This window comes from Stegodyphus dumicola, chromosome X2 (genome assembly GCF_044657685.1).
Source record: "Stegodyphus dumicola isolate Sdum_Otavi_A_Nest chromosome X2, ASM4465768v1".
Lineage (NCBI taxonomy): Eukaryota > Metazoa > Arthropoda > Arachnida > Araneae > Eresidae > Stegodyphus > Stegodyphus dumicola.
In genome coordinates, this window is record NC_140781.1 from 16,926,565 (window position 1) to 16,941,765 (window position 15,201).

The 15,201-nt window shown below is 33.4% G+C and overlaps 1 long non-coding RNA gene across 1 annotated transcript in view; it reads left to right on the plus strand.

The window, feature by feature from the left end:
• Positions 1 to 2,650: 2,650 nt before the first annotated feature.
• Positions 2,651 to 15,201, plus strand: part of LOC146992691 (uncharacterized) — a 289,003-nt gene continuing 276,452 nt past the window's right edge. The window contains exon 1 of the long non-coding RNA XR_015039048.1: positions 2,651 to 2,795. This is a non-coding gene — a long non-coding RNA (uncharacterized LOC146992691). The remainder of the gene's footprint in view (positions 2,796 to 15,201) is intronic.

The following is a 15,201-nucleotide window of genomic DNA, read 5'->3' on the forward strand; positions in this document are numbered from 1 at the left end:
GCAGACAGCCCTAGAGTGCTTTGCCGTAATTAAATACACACCATCTTTATATAGGTACTATTTTTTAACCGAACCAAAAATTTGACGAATATTTTAGTATTAAAAAAAAATTTATACACAAAAACATTACAGGTTTTTTTAATAAAATACATTTTATAAACTCAACTCCGAATAAAATAAAAATTTAACATTAAATTCTTAGAATTTTAGGTTCACAGTTGTTTCCAAATGTTATAAAAGCTATGTATTAAATATGGAATTAAATTATGCAACAGAATGTTTTAAACTGTGCGCGCAAGATGGAAACTTTTGTCACAAAGCGGATTAAATTATAATAATATTTATGGCAACACAAACTTTCTGATTACTATTTCAGATAGCAGCTATAATATGTAGTCAGCTGTAAAAAGTTGGAAGTTATTGCTTTTAAAATAAATAAAATATCCCAATTCTTGCAACAGTCAGATATTCGAAGATCTTATCGGTTTTAAGGTGTATGAGTCCCCTTAACGCTTCATAATGCTATTTTTCTATCATGAAAACTAAGATTGTAGTATAGGAGGTTACAGACTGTCTTAATAGAACACTAATTAGATGGATGATTTCTCTCGTCTGTTATGATTTTGAACTTTGGCAACAATTTGTAACCGAGCTTTCGTTGGAAGAATTCGGAGCTCTAGCTTCTATTTATTTAGTTAGTCACGTTAAAATGCACAACCTTATTTTCGATGGTGTGTGGTAGTGTATTTAATTATGGCAAAGCACACTAGGGCTATCTGCCTAAGAGAAGGGATGCCTTCGTGGAGGACTTTCTAAGGGAAACTGGCTCGTATACACGTTACACATGGGGAAAACCACGAAAACGCCCATGCAGCCAGCCCGTTCGCGGGATTCGAACCTCGGACCGAACTACCATCTTATTTTCGAAAAAGTGCTGACAGATGTTGGTTATATTTTTTAAAATCATTTATTTGTACATAAATTCTTTTTTTTTTCCCAAAAATTAGATAACATTATATAAGGACTTTTCTGATATCCTCCGTGTGTGCTCTCATGATGTATGTAAGTAGTTCAAATTTCCAGTCATTAACTGGAAGATCCGTATTTCGTACCTCGACGATGGCAGAGTTAATTTCTCATGTTCCATGGCTCCAAATGAATAAATAAAAATAAATAAAATAAATAAATAAAATTTATATACCTATACAAAAATCTTGTGAGTAATTAGACATTTTTAGCGGGGTAGGGAGAAAAGCATGAAAAATCAACTCTGTTCAGCTGTTATCTGGACGTACTAACTACTTGAACTATGACAGCACACACAGGGAATGTCGGCAGCTTCTTAAGTTGTACTTCTAGCCTATAAAGTAAAATGTATAAAGCATATTTTGTGATGTAAGTGGTTAGGTAAATGGAAAATCCGTGATTCAAATCTCGGGGAGTGCACAGTGATGTTTCCCTTTTCCTGTCTTTCAAAAACATAATTCTAGATCTCTTAAATTAATTTTTACATCTATCTAATTAATATCTGCATCTATTAAAATCAAAAGTATTCGAATCCATTATTCAAACTTATTCTAGTAGTAGAAATTATTTTTATTTAGTAGATTATGCTTTAAAATAAATTAATCATATAACAGAAAAAGGAAAAATATTTTATTTTATAGGTAATTAAGAAATAATTTTAAGTATACTGTAATTCTCTAAAACTGTGAAGTAAGACTGTTTGTACGAAGATGAAAAAAAAATATTCTCAAAATATTTCTTACGTATCATTTGACACGATACAAAATAATCTGGGCAAAACTTCTGCTCATATTGTTCCCAGCATCCTTAAGCGTAATGCAGTTTTTTATAACACTTATCAACTTCTGCAAGTAATTTTCCCGAAGGAAACTAGAGAACAGGATAATTTACTTCCCAGCTTATTTAATTTAGAATCCTTTCAGTCCGCAGTCCTTCATTAAAGACCGCGCCGAAGCTTATATCTTAACTTTTGTTCCAAGGAAGAATATTTGTAGTGATTAAGTTCCACTGTCTCGTTCGCTCATCACAGCTAACAACATATCTTGAAAACAAAGTTGTTTGCCGTAATTACCTAACTGTTCCGGAAAACAATCCTAAACCGTAATTGCGCCGTGATTTTAATTCTAAGTCTGATTAGCTAGTGTGCAGCAACTGCAGAAAGCGATGTTTGTTCAGATGCTTTCTCTTTTAATGTCTCCCCACAATCTTTAGTTTTTTCATGACGACTTCCTGAAATGTGGAAGCTAGAGACTAACGATGCTTAAATTATAACTAAATTAATGTTCAAATACTTCTGGATTTTTATATTTTTGGAGCTCATATCTTTCTCTCTTCTGTTTTATTGATGGAATAAAAAAATATGTAATGAAAGGATTTAGATTTAAAAAATACATTCACATTGATCTTAATTTGTTCACTGGAAATGGAAATTGCTCATTAGGCATTTAGTAATTAAATTAATTGCTTAAATTAAGCGAATAAAAAGTGCGGTAGCTGTTTGTCGAAATAATAACCTTCACACTCGATAGATGGCGCTTTAGGTTATTGAATAAATATCGGTTTTCTTGCTGGCGCTAACGAGCAAAAACCTTGTTGCATTTCATTTCCATTTAACGAGGGCAAGCTAAGCTCATACTAGGGTACATTTATGCAACGAATTTCCATTTTTTGTTATTTTTTATTGATATTAAATTTAAATAGCGGGCCAATTATTTTAATAATAAAAAGTGGAACTCCATTTTTTTCAAGTTCTTTCTAAGCACCCTAGGGTAATATTTTTTATATGTATTATTGAAATTAAATGAATTTATGGATTCTGCATTCTTTCTTACTCAGTCTTTTTTTCCGCCTCATTTACCTCATTAAGTCTGTGGTTATTTTTATCATTTAAGGTTAAAAGTTAGAGCTAATATCTTCGAGAGAAGATTTAGCTGATCATTTTTTATTTTGGTCCTTTCAAATAGATCACGTTATGATTTCTTCCGCTAAAAAAATTTACTTTATTCTGGCAATTTTAAAGCTTTTTATCACTACAAGCTTTTAAATTTGTTTCTAATGTTAGTGAAATTTCTCTATTAACAATCTTACCCATTGCAATTAATACTTATGTTTGTCATGAGTGAAACATTTTTTATATATATATGTCATTCTATTATCGAATCGCATTAATTCATAAGAGGGAAAAATTATCATATTACAGAATTTTTGATGAGACTTCATACCATGTATGTAATATATGTAAAACTGTAGACGTTGAACAATCTGATTGTAGCCAAATCTTTAAAGTTTTAATATAAGCTAAGTGAAGTTCCAGTTACTTGCTGTGCTTCTTTTCTTTCTTTTCCAAGTAAAAGAAAGATTAAATTGTGTGTTTTTAACTTTTTCTATGAATTAAATATGAAAAGAATACAATAGCCATTCGTAATATTGTAAATATATTGTTTAAATAATTTAAAGAAAAAAAAGAGGGGGTGGGACATACCATGTCCCGCATGTTCGTTACTTTAAATGTCGCTCAAGAAATTTCAGTAAATTATGGAGCTTTAAAATTTTTTCTTGGATACGGAGTGCAAAACCCAGTTAATTTATTCGACAAATTCGTTTCAGAACTCCTGCGTAAGCATGCTGGCACTTTGCTCAAATTTGTTTGCTTCATTGATTAAGGCAAATCACAAGAGGGCTGTATGCCAAAAGGGATGGATTTTTGGTAGATTCTTCTAAAGCAAAGCCCTCCTCTTGTCTAACTTGAGTTAGGGCATAGGGTAACTACAAAACTTCCTGTGCAGTCAGCCATTTTTCAGGATAAGCAAAAGTACGAAAGCTACTGAATACTCTTGTACGAAAGCTACTGAATGAATACCATCGTAAAATCGTCGTTAATGTAGCATGGTATAAAGCTATGAGCATCATGATAAGTACCTGTTTTTGGCTTTGAAGCTCTGATGCGGTGCTGAGTGGCGATTCCTCAATGTCCGAACACCGTTACATGAAAAGTATTTTAATATGGTTTTTGTGAAAGTAAAACAGCATCACATACATGCCAGGATCGTTGCCATACATGCCATTGGTGCTAGGATGTTGTTCAGAAAGGTACATAAAAGAAACTGAAACGTTACTTCCATAACGGTGCTTTGACACAGAGGTGTTCGACACTTTTGAGAAGATCGGTCAATTCGACGCATATATTGACTCTCCGGCTTTAAGGTGCCTTTATGCCAGGCATTGCTATAAAGGTTTCTGCCCCTGATTTATTCTAACAAACTTTCATAAAGGGACCAGTATCATTCTGCAGTAGTTTCACCTTGGCATAAGTTGGGCAATTCTCGTAAATGAATTAAAATACACTTTAAAAAAAAAAAAAATAAAAAAAAAAAAAAATAAAACGAAGCACCACGAAGGAAGTGGTTTTCGATTAAACTGAATATGTGTATAGCTCCTACACAGATAATAAAACGATTAAAAAATCAAGGTCATAGTACCTGTCCACGGCTCACAATCACCCACTGAGTTTTCAAATTAGTAGTTGGTCGAACCGCCCCTGGCGGCAATGCTTGCTTGAATTCGTCGAGGCAAGGAGTGGTAGAGGTTCTTAATGTCATCTTACGACACATTCTGCCAGGCATTCATCAGTTGTCGCTCCATATCTGCGATATTTTGGAGTGCCTGAATTTGGCGGCCTACTGTGTCCCAGATATGCTCGATTGGTGAAAGGTCTGGTAACCTTGCTGGCCAACGTGCTTCGCCAACAGTATTTTCTGAGATCCTACGTGTCAGTGTTGCTATATCAGTACTTCTCTAGATTTGTTTTCAATACACACATATATATTTGGAGATCATCGACGACCGACGCTGAATTAGCAAATACCCAGCGAGCTGAGGTCATGTGAAGCCAACATAGCGCAGCTTGCAGAGCAGCAGACGACGGCTGGAAGTGCTGAAAACAAGACGTGTTCCACGCGCAAAGGCAGGGCTCCGAGATTTGGTGGACCAGCAGCCGAGCGGTAATGTCGCTGAACACTGGTAGTTCAGTCCGAGGTTCGAATCCCGCGAACGCGCTTGCTGTATGGATAATTTCGTGGTTTTCCCCATGTGTAACGTGTATACGAGCCAGTTTCCCTTAGAAAGTCCTCCACGAAGCATCCCTTCCCTTAGGGAGATAGCCCTCAAAGCTTTGCCGTAATTAAATAACCTAACCTAACCTAACCGAGACTTGGTGGGAAACAGACGATTTCCTTCGATGCTCAAATTCCTTGTAGCCAAACTAATCAATATTGGATATAGTTAGCCGTGGATGTTACTAGAATACACGTATTCTCTTAAGGCATGAGCCTACATGCCTATAGAACTGTTAGAGACTGATAATGCGTGAGAAATGTTCATCATTACATGAATCCTGTTTGTGAGGTTACCAGCTGTACTATTCACTTTCACCTTAATTCATCTTTTCTTTCATTTTATTTTATATTAGTAAGATAAAGTAGTTACTTATGTTTAAGTCGTGCTCTATTTATTCTTATTGAGGGTAATCTTACATATATGTACGTTCCATTGTTAAAATTTCAAAATGTCTGCTCAAAGAGTCATGTGCGGAGATCTGAATGTATGCCAAACAAAATAAACATATAACTTCCATCATAAAAATCTGTTTTAATATATGTTACTAAGTTGACAGAAAGGTGGATGATTATTTCCGTATTGAATGATCCTTTATAATGCTCTTCTACTACTAATTGAACTCATGTCCGAAAGGATACAAATCTTCATTATTCTTCAGCTCCTTCCAAAAGTTTGTATTCTCATGTCGACTTCTTTCTCTCGTGAAATAAGGTTCGTAATTTACTAGCCGCCTTGGATAATGAAACCTGTTAAGAAGTATTACGTCAGTAGAAAAATTAATTTAATGACTTATTGATTCAACTTCTGTTCGAATTCACATAACCTCTTAAGAGTGTCACAGACAATAAAATTTCAAATGCGAAAGAAATTTCGTTGATCAGAAAATATTCCATCGCCCACCGCATTTAAGACTGGTATACTGTGTTATATATATATATATATATATATATATATATATATATATACAGTGGTGGCCAAAATTGTGGACACTTTTGGAAATTTTTATGTTTCTGAACTTTGTATGCTTATAGAAAACGTTACGTTTCGCAAAATGCAAACTTGTATATATCATTTTAAAGAGAATTCAATACAAAACTCTAAATTCAATTATTTGCAATACAAAAAAAGTTATGTACTTTAATATAAATAAAAAACACAGTTATGAAGTGGTTTGTAATGTCTAGCTTTCCTGGCCAATCACTGTTCTTGTTCTGAGAACCAATCAAATGTTAGTAACTGCCAGTAGAAGCTGACATCATTTTTACACATGAAACAATTCATTATTTTGCTTTGTTCTGTAGAAGGAGAACCTGTTTCTTATACACTGCAATTACAAGTAGGAATTTTTGTAAAAATTTTTAGTATTTAGTCAAAAAGCAATGACATCAAATAAAAGAGTAGATTGGACACCTAGAAAGAGATGTAATATCATTGTGTTACGAGAAAGTGGTCTTTCCTATGCTGAAATTGCAAGACAGGTGGGTAGTTCAGTGCCTACATCTGGAGTCCGAAAGTTTTGTTTATGATATCAGGAGACAAATTCAATAAAAAACAAAGAAGGAAAAGGCCGAAAAAGGTGCACCACATCTATTGATGACAGAAGAATAAAAAGACTGTCTCCAAGATAGAAAAATGTCATCAGCGGCCATCGGAAGTGATCTGAATGATGCTGGTGTTTCTGTCAGTTCAAGAACAATCAGGAGAAGATTAACGGATGTTGGCCTGAGAGGTAGAATTCCACGAAAAAAGCCTTATCTTAATTTTCAGCAACGAAAAAAAAAAAAAAAAAAAAAGACTACAGTGGGCAAAGGAACACATTAATTGGACAGATGATCAGTGGTCACAAGTTATATGGAGTGATGAAACTAAGATACCGTTATTCGGTAGTGATGGGTGAAAATATGTAAGACGTAGAATAGGAAAAGAGCTACATCCTGACTGCATTCAAACAACTGTGAAGAACCCAGTTAGTGTTATGATTTGGTCATGCATGTCAGCAGATGGTACTGGTCGCCTTCATGTCATCGATGGGACACTGAATGCCAGAAAATACATTGACACTATTCTAGAACCAAAACTTCTACCTTCCATCAGAGATCTCTTTCCCAACAATGCTTCGTTTATTTTTCAACAGGATTCTGCTCCTTGCCACACGGCCAAAATATCGAAAGAGTGGTTTCGTACAAAGAGCATTAAATTTTTGTCATGGCCAGGAAATGATCCTGACCTCAATCCTATCGAAAATTTGTGGCACCGTTTGAAAACTCTTGTCCGAATGAGGCGCTCATCAAATAAAAGGGAACTAATTGAGGCTATAATTGTTTCCTGGAAACGTCGATGGGAAGCTGTAATCAAAAATAAAGGGTACCCTATTAAGTACTGATAACTCACTGCAATCATCACTATGCAATGTATATCGATAACTATTATCGTTTAACTTTTTTGAATTGCAAATAATTGAATTTTATGTTTTGTATTGAATTCAGTAATAAATTCTCTTTAAAATGATATATACAAGTTTGCATTTTGTGAAACGTAACGTTTTCTATAAGCATACAAAGTTCAAAAACATAAAAATTTACAAAAGTGTCCACAATTTTGGCCACCACTGTATATATATATATATATATATAATATATATATGTATAAGCTTAAATTCACTTAGTTCGAAAACAAGTTATTCTAATACTTGCGCAATAGCTGTATATTAAGATAATAATAATTCATTTACTAAAGAAATATTGATTATATTATCTCCTAATATTAATTTTAGTAGAAGTATCTAAAAAGAGTGAACCCGTAGGTAGGAAGTTTAATTCCGAAAATTGTTTTAAAGTAACTTGAATGTAAATTGTTAAAAATGTTTTACGGGGACTTGAAGTAAATCATGAATAACAAAATTTCAAACTTTGTAAACGAAATTAAATTAAAAGCAAGTAATTATTGCTATTGATCGGAAATTAGTTGACTTTTCAAGGGGAACAAACCAAATCCCGTTCAATGAACGATAATTAATAAATAAATACGAAGGTGTTTCGTCTTTTACTTAAGCAATAATGGTGATGGCAAACTGGCAATTTAAGTTAGGCCACATATTTCCGTGTGAAGGTATTTAGAACCAAAGTACAGTACTAAAGAACTCATTCTGAATTAAGCATTTTCGCTAATACAAATTTTGAGTGAAAAGCAATTTATGTAGTAAAATTGATAAAATACTTGAGTAATTGTACCCCGACACCCTCGCTTTTATGCATGTAAATTCAAAACTATTAGTATAGAAATTAAACATTGGTAATCTTAATTGGAATTATGAAATAGAACTCAAAGTAATTGAAATAAACATTAGAAAATTAAGAAACATAATGCTATCTTTGCAAAAACAAATCAAATAATAAAAATTGAAAAATTAATATATATAATAAGAAAAAAGGTTAATGTACATGAAGATATAAAAGGCCAGAAAAAGCATTAATTAACTTACGTTCTTTTTAGTGGGATGTGGGCGAAGTGTTTTCTTCGGTGTCTTACTCAGAAGGGTTGTGTGTCCGAAATTCGATGGCTTTGCTTGATAAACTAACCCTCACCGCCATATGTTTCTATGAAAAAGTATAATTCAAGAATAACAATATTTTTATTTAATTATTCAGATTTTTCACGAGAGGGAAAGGAAATTTCATTAGTGGGAGGAGCCAAACGATTTTTTAAGGGAAGGAATGTAACAGGATGTGATGAGCAAAATAGTAATGAAACGTAAATATATTAGAAATTTAAAAGCATTTGGAAGAGCGAGATTGGAAAATTAATACCATTAAGTAAACAAGAAAAATTATTAATGATGTGAAAGTTGATTAAATGAAGAAGCTTTACGGACAATTCTTGAAGATCCCTTCCGCAATTTCAGAATCTTCCCCCCTAGAACAATACTTTCGAGAACATTCTGGTAATACGTAATCGCTGCTATAAATGAAGAGATCGCACCATTTTTCGTCAGATTGCCTTCCTCCGCCTGCCGCTGTAAAACTCTTAAGCTGCCGCTCTTCTTTGTAGCTGCCGCTCTTCTTTGTAGCTGCTGTCTTCTTTGTTTGAATAGTATGACGCAGTAAATTTAAAGTTAATCGCATTTAGTCTAAATTATTATCGCATATGCAAGCTTGAAAAATCTAGAAGAATAATAATCTGCCATTTTAAGTGAATAAAGATATGGAGTTTGGCAGCCCAGACGGTATAGTGGTTAGGGAAGCCTGACTGCGATACTGAAAGAAGGCATGGTTGTAACTGTCCGTCCCCTTTATAGGAGGCAATGGTGGCTCACCTATTAGATGCCTCCATAATAAAGAGACCACCACATCTGGCCTTAGTATAGATTAGTGGATTCTGTTACAAAATTGTAACTGTTCACAATCTGACATTGGAAAAAAAAAAACATGGAGTTTTAAAAAGTTACATTCTTCCGTGTCTTCAATTCGGATGCCTTCCCGCTTCGCAACGACCATACCCGGCCTCTGAAATGCCGATCTACTGAAAATATTATATATAGATATAAAATTAATTATTTCAACAGATGAGATAGCACTCCCTTAAGCTCAGGTGCTAAAAAGAGGTTTTCCTTATTAATGTAGCAATGCATGACCATATGTAATTGCTTCCCAAGTCCTTAATTTTAGTGAATAAACGTGAAGTTCAACCTTAAAACAGCAGTGTTATCAATACCTCCAATGCAGTTTTACCCTTCTGAAATCTGTCTTTCTCTTTCTTCAATAAAACCATTTAAATCTTTATACTTTTCATGACTAATAATGAGTATATTTAATTAAGAAATAATTAAAACGTCTTAAACCACGGTCCCTTTCACCACGGTCAATCTACCATACATTTAAATGTAGCTCCGAATATTTGTATATTCATGCAGTCGTGAGACAAACTCATGAGTATTGTTCCCTTCAGAATATTTTTACTATTAATATATATATATATCGATGAAAGGTGCTTACTTAAATTAAAAATTTCAGGACAGCGTTTCCTGGTCCTGTGTAATTCATGTCAGCAGCTGATACTAAGCTGCCCTCTGAGAAACATTTAACTAAGCTAATTTATACTATATGCGAATCTGATATTCCTTTACATGACTAAATTTGGTGACGATCGCGCCGTTTTTCTGTTTAATTTTATGAGGTATTTCTCTCACTTTCCTAGTGTGCCTTCGTGGTGTAGTGGTTCTGCCCGCTGGGCCGGTATTCCAGAGGTCCGTGGTTCGATTCCCGGTGAAGGCGGTTGCTATTTTTCATTTATCTTGCTCAAAAAAAAAAAAAAAAAAAAAAAAAACTTAATGTCTCTACAGTGGCGCCCGAACTAAAAGGGTGTTGGATGAGGATTCTCCACACCCAGGATTTGGCGATTGGGTCCTCTAAAAACTCCAGTCGCCCTTTAAAAAGGGGAACATATAAAGTATTTCTCCCGCTTTCCTAGCGTGCCTTCGTAGTGTAATGGTTCTGCGCGCCGGGCCGGTATTCTAGAGGTCCGTGGTTTGATTCCCGGCGAAGGAGGTTGCTATTTTTCATCTTTCCTGCTTCCGAAAACATACCTAATGTCTCTACAATTTAATTATGTAGTATTTTCTAACAGTTACTAAACTAATGGAACCCCATGTGCATTTCATAAATAAATTTTTTTTTCCTCCTTAAAAAAAAAAAAAAAAAAAAAAAAAAAAAAAATTCTAGGAGTGCTCTAGCGCAAGATTCTACGATTTCCTTCCTGGAATCAGATATCGGAAGTTTTAAAATAAAGTAGATTTTACAAATGCAGGAGCATTTTAGTGGTTGAATGATGGTAATGTAATGGAGAATGTCTATTAACCAAAGATTTAGTTAGATAAAATTTAGTTAAGAAAAATATATCTCATTATAAAAAAATAAATAAATAAAAGAGAGAGAAAAAAGATTTTTAAAAAAAGGGAGAGAGAGAGAGAGATAAGCTCGTTATATAATAAGCTATATACTGTGTATGTAAAAGTTATTCAACAGAAAATTGTGATGGACACGAATGTGAAAATGATAGTTATGTGCTTTGTAAAATTCAAATTCATTTTCAAGAAGTGCTGTTAAAGGTTATGAAAGGTAATAATCATTTTACAAAGACGACATATAATCAACGTAGTGTGAATGAAGCCCACGAAATAGTAATGATAATTTCTGACAAGGGTGAGATATTTATGGCATGTGGGGCAAATGAAAATCGGATAATCAGAAGTCAGTAGTAATTTAGGTGCTACTTTGGTAGACGTTTGCACGGATTTTAGCGATTTTTCTTTTGGGAGTAATACGACTTACCGTAAACCCATTGCTGGATAAGTTATTTATGGTAACCGATACTTTGTTGTCATTTTATTTAAAAAATAATGCGTTTTATTGTGCATAAATTCCGTGTTTGAAATATTATTTATGGCTTCTAAATATTAAAAATCAATTTAATTTTTCATTTTTATTTGAAATAAAAATTTTATTGTTTATGATATTTTATGTTGTGGATGATGTAATCAATGACGTCACCTTACTTTAAAAGCAATTAGTTTTAATATCTATAAATTTAATTTAATGTTTAAAACATTGTTTATGGCTGTTAAATATTAAAATACAAATTAATTTTGAATTTTTTAAATGATTTTATTATGTATGATTATTTAAATAATTTTAATTCTAGGCGTGATGTAACCAGCTCTCTGATTGGTTATAGAATATTTTTGCATTAACGAGCTATAATCAGCTCCCTGATTGGTTACTGAAAATTTGTGCATTACCGCGCCATTTTAAAAATTAATTCATATCTTCGAACTCCTTCAAAGATGAATGTTGTTATTGGTAAGTACCAAAAATTATTGGTATCGGAATCAAAAAAATTGTCCTTCGATACCTTATTTTGGCCAGCCTGGCTTTCCTAATCAAGATTTGTATACAAATTGTTACAAGGGTCGGAGGAAATTTATTTTAAATTTTTGGAGGAAACCTCGCTAATTGCTTCTTCAATCAAGTGCGAGAAATGTAGATCACAGATGAAGATTGTTAAAAGAGCCGATTATGAGAACGGCCGTATATGATATTGTGGTCACGGTGGAAGAAATAATCGCTGTAACGGTAAAAAAAGTATTAGACATTCCTCCTTTTTTACCGGCAATAAACTTCCAATTGCTGTGATTTTAGCTCTAGTGTACGAAATATTCATGGGTTCTTCGTACGATAGAATTCAATGTGAGCTCGGTATTTTTTCAGAAGCTGTAGCCAACTGCCGCAGTTATGTAACCGATGTTTTAATTAATTTTGTAGAAACTAAAACGGAGAAGATCGGAGGGCCAGGGAAAATTGTGGAGATTGATGAGTCCAAAATCGGGAAAAGAAAGTTTAACAAAGGTCGATTCGTTGAAGGGCAGTGGGTTTGGGGGGAAATAGAGCGCGATTCAAGTAGTTGTTTTTTAGTTGCTGTGCCAGACAGAACAGCGGATACTCTTCTCACTTTAATTAAGGATTGGATGGAACCGGGAACCCAGATTATTTCGAACTGCTGGTAAGCTTATGACCGTTTGAGCGAAGAAAGTTTTAATCACTTGCGAGTTAACCATTCGCTCCATTTCGTAGATCCTGAAACCGGAGCTCATACTAACACAGTTGAAAGACAATGGCGTGACTTCAAAAATTCTTTGCCGGTTTACAATCGTCGAGGAGATTTTGAAGGATACATAGCCTGGTATTTGTTTAGGAAAATTTGCTCTGCATTGAATGAGCATCCATATGTTAAATTTCTTGAAATTATTCGAGACATAAACTGGGATGATTGGCATGTACTTCAGGGAGGGGCGGTTAAAGGATCTTCGAAATCTTAAAAACAATACATATTATTGGATTTTTTTTCAAATTTTTTTGTTATTTTTAATCTTCACGATCCATTAATTTAGCTCTAAATTGCTTTATCTATTTATAATTTTTGTTTTTGTTTTTTAAAATTTTTTTGTTCTTGCCCTTGATATTACACTTTCAAATTTTCTTCATTGATATCTAAATTATGTTTCCAATTTCTTTGTGGTACTTATCAATAAACGACAGGTTAAATGGCAGTACATATTTTTCTTTTATATTATAATTGTATACTTCAATTTTTGTTAAAAAATTAATACACTATTTTCAAAAATTGCTGAGATAATGAGATAATTATTGTCACATATGTTTTAATGTTAATTATATTACTTTAAAATACGTTACTATATAACGTATTTTAAAGTATTTGAATTTAGTAATATTCTAATTCTTTTAAATGTTGGTATAATGTTTTTAATTCGATATTCAATTTAAGTAGTATTTTAATCTAATTAAACGTTGGCACAATGTTTTTATACCGGTGCTTTTATTTTCTTCTTTGCTATATGAAAGTAATAATAACCTTATTTTAGTATTTTATACTCATAGTAAATGTATTTATTTACACTTGCCTGCCATCTTAAAAAAACGACATTTTCAAAAAAAACTAAACCATTACTTTTAACCATATTTATTTATTTATTTATTTTAAGTTTCGAATACTTTACTATGCGTAAAAATAGCGTTTTTCAAGATGGCTGACGATTGTAAAAATCGCGCCAACAATTGCGCCAACGTAAATCGCCAAAAATCCGTGCAACCGTCTACCAAAATAGCACCGTAATTTTGTTTTGCAGCTGTAGACAGAACAGAATTTGAGAAGACTTAGTTTAATTAATTGTTTTAGGAAGGAAGCAAAATATAAAACCCTTTACTTCAAATAAGTTCCAGAATTAGCATTCGAGGTGTGTTTCTAGATGTACGGAACGAATTAATGAAAAACTCTGGATTTTAATAATATCGTCAAGCTGAAATCTATTAATATGGGTGAACTTTGACAAGTTAAATTGAAGCACTTTATTTGCTTAATTCCAGGTTTGCTAATTTTAACTGAACCAGATCTATCAGCGTCAGACCTTAAGTGTTGGTTGTTGGGTTTTCTAGGTCAGCTAAAATTAGTGTCACTGGCAGAACACTGTCCCAGGACTGTCAACACAAAGGCTTCATCACCAAGGGTCCCATTACTTGATATAGAGATATTTTTCTCATCGCCTTTCCAATATCGCTGCATTTCGCAGCCCATGTTCCCGGAGGCTAGTCGAGACAGTTGTGTCATTGTATACTAAGTCGGTGTGTCATCCGGGTCCTAATAATTTCATTTCCTCCGGCTTGTTGACCCATGTCACGTGGCACTGCTCGATTAACCGAACCTTTTTGAAACCCAATCTCTGCGGTGCCTCGGGCTCGAAAAGAGAAATGAGGAACAGTAGCACCATCGAAGGGGAAGCGCTATCGGAAGGAACCAATAGCCTCATATTGTATCTGTTCTTCATAGCCTTACATAGCGTTTCCGATATGGTTACTGCTCGGAACAATGAAAGAAAAATATTAGTATTAATAAATCAAACGAAATGTATGACTATTTGAACTTGATTAAATAGTTTTGAGTTTTACGCATTTGATGCGATGCTTTATATGCAATATGTGTAAATTAAAAACTCAACCTAATTTGTGTTCCTTTCTTATTTCATACCGTATTTGTGTACTTAGTGCTTCAAGGAAAGAGAATACGGCTGTCGTAGTTTTTTCAAGTTGTGGCTTAGAGCAGTGGTCTCAAACTCAATTTGCATGCACGATCTAAAAACTGCTGACGGACATTACAATTATTATTATTTTATAAAACGATAATTTGTTAACAAAATTTAAAAAAAATCTTAAATAAAATTTCAATTTCGCTTCCTAAATTTAATTAAGGCATGCATAAAAATAATAACAACAACATAGTTAAGAAAGTAATTCAAATGTATGTTCATTCTCTATCTGAAATCTAAAGTTTGACAGCTGCAAGATACTTTTGTTGATTACACAATATACTGTGTCAAATAAATATTAAATTTTCACACTGACAATTATTTCAAATAATTCCAACGTATTTAATTAATCATGAAATAACGTAGTTTAAACTAAAAATAAGCAAATTATGAGAATTTTCTCAGTT